Here is an 18,945-nt window from a genome sequence, read left to right on the forward strand (position 1 = left end):
TTCCTCCTCCAGTCCTATCACGACTACAGTAGTGGAAGAGAGAGCATGCCAGTCCCCAAGGTGGCATTTTTAGCTACAAGTTTCCAACCTGATCGGGTCACCCAAGAGGCGGGATGGGAGCACCCAGCAACCTTATGTGTAATCAGCAATGTAGTTTATTGTGAAAAGAATTATGTTTGGCCTGAAATGATTTTGAAGAACTTTGTGTGAACAGTGACAAAAAACAGACCTAAAAATGAGTGGATTGGGCAAGGACTTTTGTTCACAAACAAAAATCAATTTCCCAGGAAAATAGAGCCAGCGTGAAATTGTGTGTAGACAGAACCACAGATTCTGCTCCAACCTCTGGGGAGACCATGCTGCCATCTGTAAGCGATGGCCATTCTGTGATGTGAATGCACTAAATCACATCTTGTCATCAGGGGCAAATATTCTTTTCCTCTGTGAGTCAGCCTGGGAAGCAAAACTTTGCAATGAAAAAAAAATCCTCGGTGTCTCATTGAAATCTGTTTCTCTGTGCAGACCTTTCCTGTCAGTTTTGATTAGTGCCTCTCTCTGCCCATTTGGAGAATATTTTACGATCAAGTTTTAAGAGGAATCTATTCATGACCGTGTGTCTGCCTGAAACTTAAAAAATAACAACAGAGTCCAGAGAAACCCAATAAAATAGCCCTTAAACTCGTGTGCATGTTTTTTTTGTGTGTGTGCTGATCTCGAGTCTTGGGGTTTCTCCCATTCCCTCTTCTGGAAGGAGAAGTTGCTTACAAGGGTGGCTGGACTTGCCAAATGCTGACACAGAGTAGATCCAGCCTGGCAGCTGTCAAGGATTCCTTGATGGGCCTCTCCTAAAGAGAAGATTGATGTGAGTCAGCAGAGCCCTCATTAAGTCAGTCACACCATTAATAAAAGGTGCAGATTGCAAAGTGGTATTTATTTCAGTGTTGATGGAAACCAGGGCGCAGTGGCCTTGAATCAAAAACAACCTCAGGCCAGAGACATTGAACTTGGATCAGATCTGAAATCCCAGGCATTCATTCCTCCCTGAAGGCAAACGTAGATCCAGATGCTGCTGCTCACTCCCTTCTTTGTCCTGTAACAAGTGGGCTCCTCATCACCAGCAGCTGTTGGATGCCTTACAGTTTACAAAGCCTGGCCACTTGCAGCTCTCTGGTTCTGTCCAGAGCGAGAAACCAGTGTAGAGGACCTTGTGCATGCAGCTGGGCTGTCCTAGGTTAGGATCCCCATTTTCAAGCCTGTGAACTTGGTTCACTGGTCTAACCTCTCCAAGCTTCAGACTATACTAAATAGCTTCTCAGTGCTCTTGTTACTGTAAGGGACCCTCATATGGGCCCCGTGACCTTAGATTCTCTTACTTTTTCAGTGAGCAGAATAATAATATCTCCTTTGGGCATGCAGAGTGAACTAGGTAATATATTTAATAAAATAATTGTAATGTGTGGCACACAGTTAAGAGCTCAAGAAATATAATCTTGAGATTTGGGCGAGTGTAGGCATTATGGCAATTCACAGAGAAGGAAACCAGATCTGAGACAGTTTGTAAGTCCAAGGTCATAGAGTTAGCACTGGCTGCTGTCCCAAGTTGAAACAAGTTCTCACAGCCAGTGCCTTCTTTCCAAGGCACCAAGGCTTTGAATAATGAGCACATTTTCTTTTGTGTAGTTCACTCTCCAGGAAAAGATATTGTCTCAAACTTTTCCCCTGGTAGTTGTTGGTTTACTATTTTGTCCATATTCACTTTGTCTTCTAAATTGCTGAGGACACATTAATGAAAAAAACCAGGACTTCCCCTCAAGACACTTACTACTCAGTACAAGAAGTGTCTCGGATTTCAGATTTTGAAACATTTGCATAGGCAGAAAAAGATATCCTGGGGATGGTACCCAAGTCCAAGCATAACATTTATTAATGTTTCATATATACCTTGTGCACATAGCCTGAAGATAATTTTATATGATGTTTTTTAGTGCATCTGTGTTTTATTTTTTAAATTTATGTTTATTAATGCTTATCAATTAAGGCAAGGAATATATAGGAAAAATATTTGTTCTGCTGAAGGCATATACTTGAAAAAGAATAAACAGTGTTCAAGTTATTGCAAATCTGAATAACTCACTGCATGAAGAAGAAAATGTATGCCCAACATTCCAACATGCCGGCAGAGGAGCCAGCTTCCTTAGCAAGACACCTAAGGTGCAAGAAATAAAATAAACAATAAGTGGGATGATGTCAGATTAAAAAACTTCTACAAAGCAAAGGAAATAAGAGCATGAAGAGAGAGCTTACAGAAAGAGAGAAGATTTTTGCCACCTTCTCCTCAGGTTGGGTATTAATATCCAGAATATGCAAAAAAACTCAAAAAAAAAAACCTTAACACCCAAGAAACTCCAAAGACTTCATCAATAAATGAGCAAAAGAACTGAACAGATACTTCTCAAAAGAAGAAATACAAATGGTCCACAAATACATGAAAAAAAAATGTTCAACGTGGCTAGCCATTAGGGTTATGTAAATCAAAACTACATTAAGATTTTCTCTCACTCCAGTCAGCATGGAAAATATTAACAATACAAATAATAATAATAAATGTTGTTGAGGATGTGTCTGGGGGGGGGAAGGAACACTCATACATTGTAGTTGGAACTGCAAATTAATAAGGCCATCCTGCAGAACAGTATGAAGATTCCTCAAAAAACTAGGAATGGAACCACCCTATGACCCAGCTATCCCACTCTTGGAGATATATATATAAAAGTATATATAAAAGATTTAAAATCAACACACTTACTGTGATGCAGCCACATGATGTGGCCCAATTCACAATAGCAACACAATTCACAAAAGCTTAGCTATGGAGCCCACCTAGGTGCCCTTCAACAGATGAATGGATAAAAAAAATGTGGTGTATATATACCCAATAGAATATGACTTGGCCATAAAGAAAAATGTAATTATGGCATTTGCCAGTAAATGGATGAAACTGGAGAATATTGTGCAAAGTGAAATAAGCCAATCCCCCCAAATCAAAGGCCAAATGTTCTCTTCAATATGCCGAAACTGATCCAAAATAAGGATAGGGGGATAGGAAGGAAGGAAGGAAGGAAGGAAGGAAGGAAGGAAGGAAGGAAGGAAGGAAAGAAGGAAGGAAGGAAGGAAGGAAGGAAGGAAGGAAGGAAGGAAGGAAGGAAGGAAGGAAGGAAAGGGAATTTTATCAAAATAGAGGAAAGACCAGTAGAGTAGACAAGGAGGATTGAGGAGGAGGAAGGGAGGGCAGGAAGAGGGAAGAAGAGTGGAATGGATCTGACCAAACTTTCACATGTGCATGAGTGGTGGTGGCACCTGGGTCCCAGCTTCAGGTGTATCTGCAGGATATTAATTTAAAAAATAATAAATAAATAAAGTAAGTAACTAAGTAACTGAATTGAAGAGGGATCTGGAGGAGTAAAGGGAGGAAATTGGGATGGGGGTACAACTGGAGACTGAATTGGAGCCAGTTGTTTCCACGCTTTTGATTATGTCAGGGTGTTTCCTGGTGCTGTTTGTAACTAAAATTAATAAAGAGAGAGAGAGAGAGAGAGAGAGAGAGAGAGAGAGAGAGAGAGAGAGAGAGAGAACCAAAATGAAGTAAAGAAGAGGTATTTACCTGACTTACATCATGAATGAAGAACAGAAGACAAATATAGATTTTTCTTGTTGAAGCGTGCAGGGGTTTGAAAACTTTGACTTCCTCATTTCATATCTTTAGAACCAAGAGTCCCCAAGCATGTCATTTGGTCTACTCAGACCTGCTGTCTGTACCTGGATTTCTCCCTCTTCTTCTAATACCCATTATAATGACTTTTAGGAGGCAAACATCGTATATGTTGATCTTTACACTTGAATTGCGTTGAAACAATTCAAGGGAATCCTGGAACTCTCTCCTCACCTCCAACTCCTTTATCTAATTGTACATCCTGATATAGACAACCTCAGTTTCCCCTTGCACCTGAGTTTTGGCTAAGACCTGTTATCTGATGTGGTCAGAGATGAAATTTTCCACTTACGGCATTTGAAAAGTTTGGGATTCTAGATCATTTCAGAGTTTGGATGTTAAGATGAAGGATGCTCAACCCGCAGTTTTTGGCTTCTGTAATTTGATGGGATGCCTGGTTGGTTGTGCTCAGGACTGGTGTTTCAGCAGCCTTATTTAGAAGGTGTGGAGAAGATGTTCACCAAAGGTTAACTTTTGAGTAGTGGCCCAATCAATATTAAAGGAATCCACTGCCTGCTTTCTACCAAGCAGGCAACACTGAAGCATAAACTGAAGGAAAAGTAGGAGTTAGCCAAGTGAAGGTGAAGAAGCAGGTCAAATCAGGCAGGAGAAAAACCATGTTTTCTAAGGACTTCAGCGGAAAGGACATTTCACTTTCAGGGGCCCAAAGTCAGAGGGGGTGCAGACCAGGAAGGGGAAGTCAAGCCGTTCTCGGAGGTCTGTTGTGAAGGATGATGTGGGCTGTGCTAAGATCTTTATTTCAAAGGCAATAACTCTGCTCCCAAGAAAAGCATTTGGTCAGTGGTTCTGTGAAGTTCTGTGGATATCACCATGCTTTAACACAGGGAGAATTTGAAGCAAGGAGAAAACACACCCCCCTTAATATGTTAATGCACTTCCAGTACCAAATAAGGTATCCAATAGGATTCATCTTCTGTATGATTCTGATGTCATGTCCAGGCAGTAGATGAATCTATTTTGAGTATTATTTGGTAAATTTAAAAGTTAAAATATAAGTAATTATAAACATATTAGAAGAAAAATGTATGTGACTTTTCATATTCTGGTGATAAGTGAGTAGAAAAACATAGGTAAATATTGAAAGATGTGTTTACATAAAATCAAAAGTTCACTGAGTTGCAAAGAAAGAACGATGAAGAATTAAAATATAAACAACAAGGTAAACATTTTTGTAATGCATATGACAAAATGTTACTATCCCAATGCATGCTTAGTTTTTAAAAATCAAAAGAAACAAATTAACTAGTTGAATAGTTTAATGGATAATTCACAAAAGAACAAATACATAGAATTCATGAGACAGTAAATGGGTCTTATTCAGTGACGTGTGCCAAGTGCATGGTGAGATGTGGCTCAGAGTTGGCATGATTTGCTGAATGGATAAACATGAGATTATTATTAGCTGCAGTAGTATTGTTTAAAGAGTATTTTTAAACCTTCTAGGATTTATCTTTAAATTATTTTAATCAAAATAAAAAATATTAGTAATATCAAGAGATAGAGTATATAGGAAATTACAATAATGACACCTACCTTATAAATGACCGGTTAGAAATAATCAATATCAGTTAAAAAGGAGCTGAGTAAACATGTTAGAATACATTGGTGCATAGAATGAAATAATTTGCAACCATTCAAAATGTCTACATCAATCTATATCAACTTATATTGGAAAGATATGTGTGATGCACATTGAAAATTTAAAAAAATTAACAAACTAGAGAAGGAATAATTTAGTTCTTTCACTCGTAATTATGATGTTCACTACTGGTTTATGGGAATATCCTTTAGTGAACTGATGAGATTTTCCTTTGTTCTTGACTTTTCAAAGGTCTTTCTTTTCCCCTTAATTGTTCAGATCCCATGTTGTTGATGAGAACTTTAAAGTTAAATTACTTTACTTTCTTAGTGTATTCTTTTCTTTCCCTCTGTCTCTTTCTCTTTCAAGTTCTTATTTTAATAAAATTTTGCCAAGATGTATCTAGATGACGGCACTTTTAAATTCTGTTCTGCTCAAATATTTGTTGAATTCTTCATTCTGGGATTTTTTTCCCCCACCACTGCTTTCCATATTTCCCTGCTCCCCTCCTTGGCTCTACTCATGATATTTCAATTTTTTTTTCACAATTTTATCTTTTTTCTATCTTTCTTGGTGTTCAATGTCAGATCAAGTTGTTGGCCCGAGTTATTAATTCCTTTTTTAAAAAAGGAGAAGGAAATCGATCCTATTCATTCCTCATATGTGAGGATTACAAGGGTATTTTTAAACTATTGTTCTCATTGCTCTATTAAATCTGCTCTCTTGAATGTACCACTCAGATATTAGTTGAAATCGTGCTGCATAACAAATAACCCAGAAACTTTGTAACTTACTGTGATAGACATGGATTGTTCTTACCCACGCTTCTGCAGACTAGAGCGCTGTTTCAGGTGACAGTTAGCAAAGGCTCCCAGATTCAGGTTGTATTTAGGTGTGCCCCACTTCACGTTCTTCTTGGACCAACCACCTGGGGGCACCTTCTCCCATCACAAGGATACAAAAGACCAAGTCTATTGCTTAAAGCACATTGGACGCCTTTCGCTCCTATGCCTGCCAATGTTGATTTTTGTTTGTGTGCTCAATCTTGAATTTGAGTTTCCTAAACTTGTGTCTATGCTTCTGTATTTGTTGAGCATGGCCTGTGTGTAGGCAGGGGAGAACTTGACACCGGATTGGGTCTGTCCCAGACTTCCTCTAATGATCGTCTAGCAGATGCTGTCCACACCCTGTCTGAGTCTCTGCAGCACACAGGGCTCTGGGGCATGCTGGTTTCTTGCTGTAAGTTCTCACAACTCTCTGCCTGAGGGCTTCTCTGTGACCATGGTAACTTGTTCAGTCTGTGCTGGGAGCAGGACCCAAAGGATGGGAATGGGGCTGAGAGAGTAAATGTCCCTAGCAGCAGCCCTCCACCAATCATGAACTGGAAATGGGAAATGAATACACTAACTTCTTGTCCGTCACATGAGGCAGCTCAGAGGTGGGCATTATGTGCTCTCCCCAGCAGGATTAAGCCCAGTTGCTCACGAGGGTGACCTGCTCTTTAACACACCCTGAATTGATTTCCTTTCCTTCCTCCTCTTACTCCCCCACTCTCCTGCATGCAATTCCTGGGATTATTTCCAAAATAAACAACTTACATTCCAGTCCTCTCAGCATCTGCTTTTGGAGGAATCGAGCTTAAGACAAAATGTTTATTTTGACAATAAAAGGTAATGTAAGGATTACATTTCCTTCTTTATATTCTTCAGGACTGTCTAAATGGTCTACAGTGAGTATTTGACCAGGAAAAAAAATCAAGCCATCAATGAGAAAAACATCTGTCATATCACATTGCATTCTCTTGATTTTTCTTAGAAACAGGGAAATTTCACAAACAAGGCAAATGAATAAATCCTTTCCCTCCTCTACACCCCCACTCCCTGCAAAATAAAATAAAATAAAATAAAAAAGGAAATTATCTTAGTTATCTGTGGCCCAAGTTATAATTTGGGAGTTGCATTGAACTAAATAGGAAAAAATAATTAGTCTCAAAATGTGGCAGAATCCTCCTCAATTTCATCAGGAAAGGAGAATATGAAGAGAAACTCATTTCCTCAAATCCTAATGATTTCACAGGGAACCTCATGTTAATACCATCAGAAACCTGGTGGGTTTGAAGCTATAATGTCAGAGGAGTCAATGACATCTTCTTCACCTGCTTCTCTCCTCTCCACTTAGAGCCTTCAAGAATAAGATGAAAGAGCTGTTCATCCGTCAATTCAACAAAATTCATAATTATTCGGTTGGTCACTGTGCCAGACTGGGAAAACAATGTTGTAAAAGACATACAAGTCTCCAAAGAAAAGGTACTGATGGAGAAAGGCATGAAACAAACAAACAGAGAAAATGATCAGAGGGATTTCTGGTAATTCTTTAAGGGAAAATAGTGGGAAAATGTGATACACCATGTCTTAGTATGTTTTTCATTGCTCTAAATATTGGCAACTGGTTGATTTATGAAGGAAAGAAGTTTATTAAGTTCACAGTGTCAGAGGCTGAGAAGTTCAAGGGCATGGCAGAAACATCTGTAGAGGACTTTCATACTGTGACATAATATGATAGAAGAATGGAAGTGTATCTGTGTGCCTAAAAGAGAAAAAACACAGGGGGAAGACTCACATTATAACTAATCCAGTCCTGTGAGAAGATGTCAAATCCCAAGAGAAGGAGACTTATCCCTCTTAATGACCTGATCCAACAATGCCACAACAGCAATCAACTTTCAAAGGTGAGTTTCAGAGGGGACAAACCATATTCTAACCCTAGCAGATAGTTCTTTAGAGTGAATTGGAATTTCTCCTTAAAAAAAATCTACAGGGGGAATTTCTTCCAGAGGTTTCATTGGAGCTAAGGTTTGAAAGATGAGATGACACCATCTAAGAATTAGAGCAGACTTCTGGGCCAGGGAAGGAAGAAGGATATAGACCTCCAACTAGCTGAGGGCTTGCTGTTCAGCAAGTTCAGGAGAAAAGCGGGTTTGGAAAATAATGAGCACTACCATTTAGGTAACAACAAAAAGCAAATAAACCCAAAACTCCATACTCAAATGAGCCCCCCCGCCACAAAGTTTAGATAGAGATACATTAAACTATTATATAAAATCTACCCAAAATTATGAAAAGGAAAGGAGTTTCTCATATTGTTTGTGGGGGCAAAAATTGGTACAAAGTTTTTTAGAAGGCAATCGGACGATGCATGTTTCAATGAAAAATGTTTTTTGCCTTTTGCTTCAACTCCTTCCATATTGTTTGAAATTTTATAATCTCGTATCCTGCAGTAGCAAGTGAATGAAAGATTTAAACCTGCTGTCTTCCCATAGATTATGTCTCAATAAGCACAACTCATCACATGTGCTTAGATCGAGGAAGATGAGGCTTAGCGAGACACAGTCTAAAATCCCAAACAATAAGCAGATCTTTCAAAATAGAGTGAATTAAAGAGCACACATTCCTAGAGCAGCCGTGAAAACATGAAATCAGAAGCAAGACCCCAGTCTGCAAGAAACCAGATGTGTAAGACCATTTTTTTTCTTTAATTAAAAGTGTGTTGCTTGTACTATATCCAGCCCAGGTCTTTCTGGGAATTGGTGAGTCTTGCTTTTGGTTCCAAAATGTCTTACCATTTATCACATTTTACACCACCCTCCTAGGAAGAAACACAAGGTGGTTCTGTGTGAGTTCAATGCGTGTGTGTACGTGTGCCAGGGCCCTGGTTGCATCATTTACCCTAGGTGATCCAGAAAGAAGCTTTGAGCTGTGAAGTGGCCCATCACAGATGCCAGGTTACGGCAATAAATTTTTCAATAACTCCCAATTGGGCCAGATTCAATCCAATAACAAAGGATGAAAGTGTCTATTAAACTACCAGGTGCCCAAATTAACTCAAATCACATATTAATTTCCTTTCCTGATCTCACTTGCTAAGCTGTCAAAGTCCTATCCCTGTGTCACCAAGTCAACTGTTTGGGGGTCAATTACATTGAATTGCTTTGCTATTAATTGGATCACAGACCAGCAGATTAAATTCAATCTTCAGTCTGAAATGGTCCAAGGTTCAATCATCCCAGGGTCCTGTCTCTGAAAGCAACTTAAAGGAATATGTTGTCCAATTGTCTTTCTGGCCTTAAAACTTTAAAATGCAGGCATATACACCAGCATCCTAGAATAGTCATGAGTATAACTTCCCAGAATAGTATTGAGTACAATATTCCAGAATAGTATTAAGTGTAAATTTCTGAGAGCTGACTATTCATTGGGGTCCCAACAGCTACTATTTTACTTCAGCCATTAAGACTTAGTCTTGTTTCTTTTCTTTTATTACCCCCTCCTCTTCTTAACCCAACATCATAAATGTGATGGTTTATAACTTCTGGAATCCCCCTCCTAATTCCCATTCTTTCTACCTCTAGCTCTTCCAGAATGGAATTTTCTGCCACCTTACCCCAGACCACTTTCTTTACAAAGCTAAGTCTTGTTCATCTTTAACACCTTTGCAAGTGCCCAAACTCTCTTGCTCCTGGTTTCCTGCTTTTAATGTTCTCAGAAGCCCCTTTTTCCTCCTAGACGATTGGAAGGATTCCAAGAGCCCTTTCTGAGGCTCAATTCAGGGGATCCATTTTCACGGAGGAAGAAGAGTGGCATTTTGAAGAAACAATGGAAAGTCCTCGACTCTTCAAAACACCTGGATGTAGCCTGTAATATTCTGGATGCTACGAATTTCTTCCTTCCAAACATGGATCTATTCCACAGCTGGAAATAACATGTTCTCCAAATCTCCCTGCCAAAAAGTTAAATATCTTCCCAGCACTTTAAAATATTTAAAAGCACTTAACTGCTCAAAACGGTATGAATTCTCCTTCCACTCACACGGAAAGCATTGCACTATTCACAAAAAGCATTAAGTGGGTTTGAAACCAAAATGAGGTGGGTGGGGGGAAATATCAGGAAAAGCAAATACTTGAGAGATTTATGAATGACAATCTTTACCTAAACCAGAGTGAAAGGGTCATTAGGAATGAGTGGACAGTCTTCCCTTGGTCTCACACCCAAGGTGTTGAGAATTTACTCACTCTGGATAGTTATGCAAAGACAAAACAGGCCTGTACAAGACAAATAAACACTACAGGAACAAATTCTTTTTTTTAACAAAGGAAATAAAAGCCAACTCATAGACATATTTCGGTGTATCATACATTGGACAGTGGAAACATTTTTTTTTCTTTTCTGTGTCTATTTTTCCAGCCCAAGTTATCTTCGTCTTCATCTTCTTCATCTTCATTATGACAGATGCCCAATTGGTCTTCTGGCTCCTGCTTTTTGTAACAGAGTCCACTCTCCAAATGTCCACCCCGCCATGTCACCTCCCTGTTAAAATCTTCAAATGACTTTCCACTGTTCTTGGAATAAAACCTAACCCCTTTTCCAAATCCAACAAGCCCTTGTAAGATCTGATTCTGTTCCTACAACCTCATCTGGGACCTTTCTTCTACTCACCGTGGAACCACCATGTGACCTGCTGTTCTCAGAACACACTGAGGTCATTCCAGCTATACCTTTTGTACTGGCTACTTCCTCTTTTTGAATCACTTGTTTTCTGACCCCCCCCCCAGAAATTCTCATCTTGTAAATCTCAGATTAAACCTTACCTCACACAAGATGTCCTCATTAACCTTTTGTGATGGCAGTTTTAGGTGCTAGCTTAACTGGATTAAAGAAGGAAGACCTAGTGTTATTTTTGGTGTGTCGGTGATTACTCCATGAGTCTAAGTGGACTAATTAGGAGAGATCCACCTTCAATATGCATGGGCTCCATCCAATGGACTGGGGACAGTAGAGAACCAATATAGATAGCAAGCTGGTCTCTTTTTTGAAAGTTGGCATCAACACCAGAACTTCTGGCTCCTCAAACATTGAATTCCAGGACTTACACTACTCTCCCAACCCTAGCCATGGATTTTCAGAATTTGGCCTCAAACTGAGAGTTGGAACAATGGTCCTCCAGTTGTGAGGTCTTTGGGTTTGGACCAAGCCACACTTCTGGCATCCCAGAGTCTCTGGCCTGCAGAAGATGTGTTGTGGAACTTAGCCACCATAATTGCTTGAGGCAGTTCCCCTAATAAATCCCCTCTCATATATTTATATATGCATCCTATTGGTAAAGTCTCTCTGGAGAACTCTAATACACCCTTATCTGAAGCAGATTACCTTCACCCTAAGCCAGTTTCTACTATTCAGTGGTGTTTATTCCTTCACAGCACTTATAAATTATCCTGTTTATTATAATTTTTCACTCTCTATTCCCTGGTTAGAATGAAAATGTCATAGGATTAAGGAGGGCGCCTTTGTTCAACATTGTGTCCTTAGGAATTTGACAACATTATCTAATCATTATCATCTTTCGTTAATATTTGTTGAATGAACAAATGATGAATTTAAAGATCCTGCCCTAAAATATAGTAGTTGCTAATAAAGTAATTCCTTAGTGAACGAAGCACAATAAATTTATAATGGTTCCTCATGGATGAAGATGACATATCTAAAGATGCCCCAGAGAAGAAGGACTGAGAAATGCATACTTTTGAGAGAGATTCTTATTTCTTGAGCTCTCTGTATCCAAAGTATTCTAAAGCAATATTTTGTTTTCTGATGTTAAGAATTACATAAGGAACTAGCCAATTTGTAGCCTTTCAATCCTGGCTCCTGGAGATATTGAAATTGCAAGTCCAGGAGGAATCCTGAGAATTTGAACAACCAACAAATACCTCAAGGTGCTTTTTTATCAGCAAAGCTTGGAAAACACTGCAAATTAGTACAACTACTCTAGTCAAATGTATGAGGATTCTTAAAAAAAAAAACTAGGAATGAAACCAGAATATAACTAAGTCCCCCTCTCCTTGCTCTATAACCAAAAGATTTAAAATCAGCATACAATAGGGACATAGCCATATCAATGTTTATAGCAGCACAATTCACAATAGCTAAGCGATGGAACTAGCTTAGGTGCCCATCAACAGATGAATGGATAAAGAACCCAATGGAATTTTACTCGGCCATAAAGAAGAATGAAATTATAGTATCTGCTGATGAATGGATGGAACTGAAGAACATCATGCCAAGTGAGATAGCCAGACTCAGAAAGTCAAGGGTCAAATGTTTCCTCTGTTATGCAGAAGCTAGACCAAAATAAGGGAGAAGAGAAAGAAAGAAAGAGAGAGAGAGAGAGAGAGAGAGAGAGAGAGAGAGAGAGAGAGAGAGAAAGAAAGAAGAGGAAGAAAAATGTGTGTGTGTATGGGGGAGGGGTATGGGTTCCATGAATACAGAAAAAAAAATCATTAGTGGAATAAGGTTAAGGGATTGAGGGAAAGGGAGGAGAATTAGAAAAAGGGAGGAAAGATGAAATGAATCTGACAAGGCTTTCCTATGTACATATATGCACAGTGAATCTCACCTGTATGTATGCATGCACTAATTTATTAAAAACCTTTAAATACATAGAAGTAAATTATATAGTAATTGAAATAAGATCAGTAAAGTAGAGAAAAGGAAATAGGGAGGGAGGAGGAGAGGGTACAGAGAAATACTGGGAACTGAATTGGAGTAAATTTTATTCCATACTTTGTATAATTACATCCAAAAGAAATCTCAAATTATATATAACTAAAATGAACAAATAAAAACCTGTTAAAAGACACTGACTGCTCTCTATAGCAGAGGTTTGCAAACTCTGGTGCACATGAAACCCTGAAGGCCCAAGTTGTACCAGGTTGCATTCTCCTACCAATTAGATCAGAAAAAAATGTGTCAGGCTCAGTCAGGCAGGAATCATTTCTAAAACCCTCCATTATTCCAACATGTGTACAAATTTGATAACTACTTTTCTAAAAAACAGGATTTATCAAACTTTAACTTGCATAGGAATCACCTAGGGATCTTGTTAAAATATAGATTCAGATGCAGTAGGTCCTAGTTGAGGCTCAAGATTCTGTTTCCTCTGCGAGTTCCCACTGACATTGTGGCTCCAGGTCCTCAGTCTTTTCTTTGAGTCATAAAATTCTAGTGGGACCACAATAGACCCATCCATGATGGCATTGGCCTTGTATATGGTATAGAAACAGGATCTTGTGTTAAAGTCTCTGGTGCTGGGGCTCAGAACATGGTACCCCAAAGTATAACACCCTGGCATGCTGGGCACTTTGAACAGAAGAGGATTGGAAGATCTCAGAGGCAAGTCCTGATTTTTTCCAGTCCTCCTGTGTCTTGCTCCTCTTTTTCCTCCAAAGAGAATCATAGAAATCAGGATTCCTCTTTCCCAGGGCAGATCATGGAAACTAGAACCCCTCTCTCCCAATGCCATCCATAAAACCTAGAAAAATCATTTTCTCCTTTCTGCCCCCCAGGGTATCATTCCAGAGGAGCCCTGCCCTATACCTGGAGGAAGAAATGCTACACAGAGAGGCCAAGAAGACAAATCTGAACTCACGGGCCTTTCTGGGTTCCCTAGTCTAATACCATGAACTCATTTCTTTCTGTCAAATCACATTTCTACCTAGCTGTTCATCTTCCTTGAATCTACAAATAAAGACGTCAGTTTTCTCTAGGCCCATGGGTCTTCATTTCTGAAGTCTGCTGTGTCATGGAACATGAGCAACTTTAGACAAACCTATTTGTTATGCATTTCTCTTGTTAGCTTGTCTTGCTTGAGGAGCTCAGAGTGAAGAGGTCACACCTCTCAGCCCTGGAGGGGTGGTGCTGGTGTGTTTGTGTAGCATTTGTGTCCTGTACCAAGCACCATACCCAACTGATGAAACTTGGTTTCATGCGAACCGACTATCTGGATTTGGGGGTAATACGATTCATTTTGTGAGTCCAATTCATGTAGATGGTGCACTCACTATTAAGTCTAAAAATAAATAAGTATCCTCACATGGAAACAGTGATATTTTTGGATTGCCTAACAGTCCATAATGATATTCTGTCTCCCAGACATGTAAAAGTAGTCCAAACTGCAAATCTTTGAAACACGTAGGTTACTGAGATGGATGACCATCTCTTTTAAGTGTACTCCTAGAACATTAAGCCTTAGGTATACAGCTCTGTCCACATTTTACATCTGAGATTTGGTTCTGAGGACTCATATGTGCTGAACGGTTCCTGGATCTGGGCCTTATCTGTCACAGCAAGGCCTTTTATTTTAAGCAGAAGCCGGGAGTGTGAAGAAAGAAGTCTCCCTTTACTGGCTTTGGTCAAAGGCCATGTCCTTATACTCAATTAGTTAGACCTTTGGCAGTTTCATCAGGGAGCACAATAGATCTGATTACCTGCGTAATGACGGATATAATCCTATCCTTTATTGAAAAGCCACTGCTCTGCACTCAACCGTAATGAAAACCAGGGGGTGGAAATGATTCTTTTAGTGAAGACTAATCTGTGTCCTTAAGATGTGGAATCTTTTAGGAAGGGGGGAGGTGACATGCTCTCCTTTCCATAGGTTTGCTGCCCACAGAGGTTTTGCCATTGACCCTTGGATTACAGTGTAGAGTTATTCAACATGAAAAGTATCCTTATGACTTATTTGGTCCAGTAATGAGACAGTTATTCTTTTTTTTTAAGTAAATACAAAATGCCAGATTAATTCAGGTAAAAATCACAAGTTCTCCTTGTGAAAGGAGTGTCTGGATTAGTCCAGAGAGGCAGCCTGTTTAAGAGGGGGACATTATCACATAGTGGAAATAAGACCCGTCTGCCACTTGCTAACTGTGCAGAATTAATCAAGCTTCCTCAGTACTTTAGGGTTCAATTCCCCTGTGTCTACGTTTGAAACTCAAAGTCCTTTTTCTTCTCAAAATTCGATGCATCTGGGAGGTTGTTGAAGCTGGCAGTGGCTATAATAGTTCAACTTAGACCCTGGAGGTTTGTAGATAATTTTTAAGTTAGCAGATTTTTAGTTTTCTGATGGTCTCTGATGACCACCAACTCTGATGGCTTGGCGATTGATGTAAATGTATTCTAACCTTTGAGACTGAGAGTCATAGCTTTGGTCTAGAAGAAAATGAGGCTACCCTTACTCTGAACTGAGGTGTCTGTAGGTATTTTTCACTGGTTACAAACTCACTTAACAAAATAAGAGGACACATCGCCAACCATGTTTATTCAGCCCCTTGAAACTAACCCCCTTTCAGCACCTTGGTCACACTGTTGTGAAAACAGCAAGGTAATTGCCAAGTTCAATAAGCTGCCATGACGTCACAAATGGAAAAGACCTGTGAATTGCTCCATTGCTAGACATTAAGGCCGGGGAATGATGTCATTCTTTAAAAATAAATAAGCATAACCTAATGTCTTTTTATTAATAGTCGACTAATTGCTGAATCAGAAGAAGAAAAGCTTTGTAGAAGGGAGTGAGAAACGGCCTCTGACATCATACCAATAGCACAAGAGGAACTTTATTCTCTGGGTGTGTGTGCGCGTGCGCGCATGCTCACACACAGGTCAACTGGCTTCTTAAATAATGAATCCCTAGATAGTGCTGTAAGACACATGAAGGGGTGTCAACGATTTGATTGGTTCCCAGCTGGAAAGAATTAGAGACTGGAAAGGACAGACTGATATGATGTGACACAAGGTAGTAGCATTGGCTAGGGAGAAAGGGGGAAGGAGCCGAGCTGTGTTGAGTCACCCCTCGGGCTGTCTGTCACTGGGTATCCTCTGTTTCAGACCCCCTCAGTGGGACAGAACTTACTGTGTCCTCGTTTTCTTATGCACTCTACAACTGTGAAGCCTTGGTAAATTCACTGGATTAGATGAAAACAGAGTTGGCAAAACTGTATAAGTGAGGGACACACACACACACACACACATCATTAATCAATAAGGAACATTTAGAAGTCACGGAGCTGTAGAGGAATCAGATTACCCAGGTATTATGAGCCTTAAGTAGTTATAGTTTTTGAAACATTTTTCTTATCAGTGCCTTTGAATGCAGTTATGTTTTCTCCCCAGGAGATTGAATTTGTTTCTATCTGTTTGATTCTGAATGTTTTTTTTCAATGATTTTTTTAGCAATGGGACAAAGAAAGATCCTTTCACAACTTCGGAGTATCTCCATTGTATTTCCTATGAATAGATGTCATAAAGTGCTTGCTTAGATTGAAATACATTATTAAGTCCTTTATGCATTACTTTATACATAACATAGATGGCAACATGCCTCTTATGTTCAGTCTGGGCTTTCTTGGTCTTTTTTAGGTAGGGGAAACATATCTACATGGATCATTATTATAAGGAAAAGAGGACTGGAAGTTATCACCAAGGAAACAAGTCTTAACATAGGTGGAAGAGCCCTTACCCAAAGTACTTAGAATTAAAAGTGTTTCAGATTTCAGATTTTTCCAGATTCTGGAATTTTATATGTATACAATGAGTTTAGTTGGGGATAGAACTCCAACACTATTCACTAAATTTATATACCTTATATACATAATCCAAAGGTAATCTTTTTAATAAACCTGCATTTTGACTGGTTCGTCACAGGAGGTCAGATGTGACATTTCAGTCTTGTAAGGTCATATCAGTTGATGCTCAAAACAGTTCAGATTTTGGAGTATTTTGGATTGGGGAGTTTTAGATTAGGGATGCTCACTATGTATTGGGTTCTCCATCAGTGTCCTAACAACTTGAGTAAGCTATGTCTCTAGGTCGCATTGCTCTTTGAATGTCCTTTGACACTGAGTCACAACTAGAGGATTTCTTCAACAGAATCTTTTATCAAGAGTAGGAAGTCATCCTATGACCCTTCATAACCAAGAATTAGAAATCCTATACCTCTCCCACCTCTTCACCACCGACCCCCTATGAGATCCTAATTATCAACTGTGCATGAGGATGCAAAGTGACCACCCTGGCATGGTGGCTCCTCTGGGCTATTCCAACAGGACTCTGTTTATAAGTAATGAGATGAAGAAGGGTAACAGTGAAAAGGAGGACCAAGAGGGAGACAACCCTAGTGAGTAGGTGCCAATATGAACCACCAAGTTTCTAGTAGGCAAGGAGAAGTATTGAGAAAGACATTAGTCTTCAGAATAATAACAATTACTAACAACAGCAATAATAATAATTGAGAGCCAGGCATGGGGGCCTCTGCCTGTAATCCCAGTGGCTTGGGAGGCTGAGGCAGGAGGATTGTGAGTTCAGAGCCAGCCTCAGATAAAGCGAGGTGCTAAACAACTCAGAGAGACCCTGTCTCTAAATAAAATTCAAAATAGGGCTGAGGATGTGCCTCAGTGGTCGAGTACCCCTGATTTCAATCCTTAGTACCATAATAATAATAATAATAATAATAACAACAACAACAACAATAACAACAACAACAATGATAATTATAGGGAATAAGAGACAAGATTTTTGTTGTATGTGACCTATTCTGGTTTTCAAAGAATGGTCCCATTGTGAGGAATGCAAATTCTCAGGCTCCCCCAATCCCTGACTTAGAAACTGCGTACATGTCCCAACCATGTGTGATTTAACAGCTTCTCCAAGCAGGTTGGTGGTGCACACTGTGGTGAGAACCACTGGCTAAGAAATTGCCTCAAGTCAGGCCAGTTGCGATTTGTACTTTCTGAAATCTGTTCTTCCATGCTCACTTGACCCCCATGGTACTTGACGCCCATCTTTGTCACACTCTCTTTGATCACTGCTGCTCACTATGAAGGGAGCCTGTGAGTAGGAAGAGATAGTCTGAGTGGTTTGATAGCTGATGGGACTTGGGACAAGTCCAGTCACTTTCTGAGCCTCAGTTTCCATTATCACCAAAATGAGGAACTGGCCTAGAAAATCTCTAAGGGATGCTTTAGAGTTAATATGATATGGTCCTATCAGTTGTCCATGCTATTATTCTGAACCCTAAATGTTCATTACTGCTCCACATGTTACAGAAGCACAAGAAAAAGAGAAGGGAGTCTGAAAATACTCTTTGACACAGCAGCACAATAAACAATGGGGGCCTTGTGGATAGAGACCCTCAGCCCCCCCCCCCAAAATGCATATGACATCACTATCTGAAACAGGAAGGGTGATCTATAACAAATACACATGTCTAGATTTATCAGTCTGCATTCTTGGGACGTACACTAAAGATAGTGTATTAATATCATTACTAAGGCCAACAAATTCTCTAGACATGTTATTCTCAAGTAAATAAATACTGAATGATTAAACGGCAAATCCAAGTGAAGAAGCATTACAATAAAGTATCATAATAGATTTATTGAATAATGACTTGTAATAACAATAAATAGGAGATCCAAATCATTGAAAAAACATTCTAAAACCAGATGATACATGCATTAGAAAGGAGAGACAGTTCCAGGATTATTACATTATTTTATTTTATTTCATGTAAAAATATTTTTTTAAAGTTTTTTTTTGGTATGAAAAAAACTTTAAACAGATGAAAATAAGAGAGAGGAGAGTAATGAACTCTCAAACTTGTTGGAGCCAAAGTTTAGGGTGAAGACAGTGGTTCAAAATATACACAGTGAGGATCAGAGAAGCATGAGGTAAGACATTAAACCCAGAAAGTC

At 39.3% G+C, this 18,945-nt stretch overlaps 1 long non-coding RNA gene across 1 annotated transcript in view; it reads left to right on the plus strand.

Moving 5' to 3' along the window:
• LOC120884259 (uncharacterized) overlaps nucleotides 1-13,964 on the plus strand; it is a 148,173-nt gene extending 134,209 nt beyond the window's left edge. Inside the window, exons 5-6 of the long non-coding RNA XR_013433968.1 lie at nucleotides 7,548-8,097; nucleotides 13,765-13,964. This is a non-coding gene — a long non-coding RNA (uncharacterized LOC120884259). The remainder of the gene's footprint in view (nucleotides 1-7,547; nucleotides 8,098-13,764) is intronic.
• The last annotated feature ends 4,981 nt before the right edge of the window (nucleotides 13,965-18,945 follow it).

This window comes from Ictidomys tridecemlineatus, unplaced genomic scaffold (genome assembly GCF_052094955.1).
Source record: "Ictidomys tridecemlineatus isolate mIctTri1 unplaced genomic scaffold, mIctTri1.hap1 Scaffold_77, whole genome shotgun sequence".
Taxonomy (NCBI): domain Eukaryota; kingdom Metazoa; phylum Chordata; class Mammalia; order Rodentia; family Sciuridae; genus Ictidomys; species Ictidomys tridecemlineatus.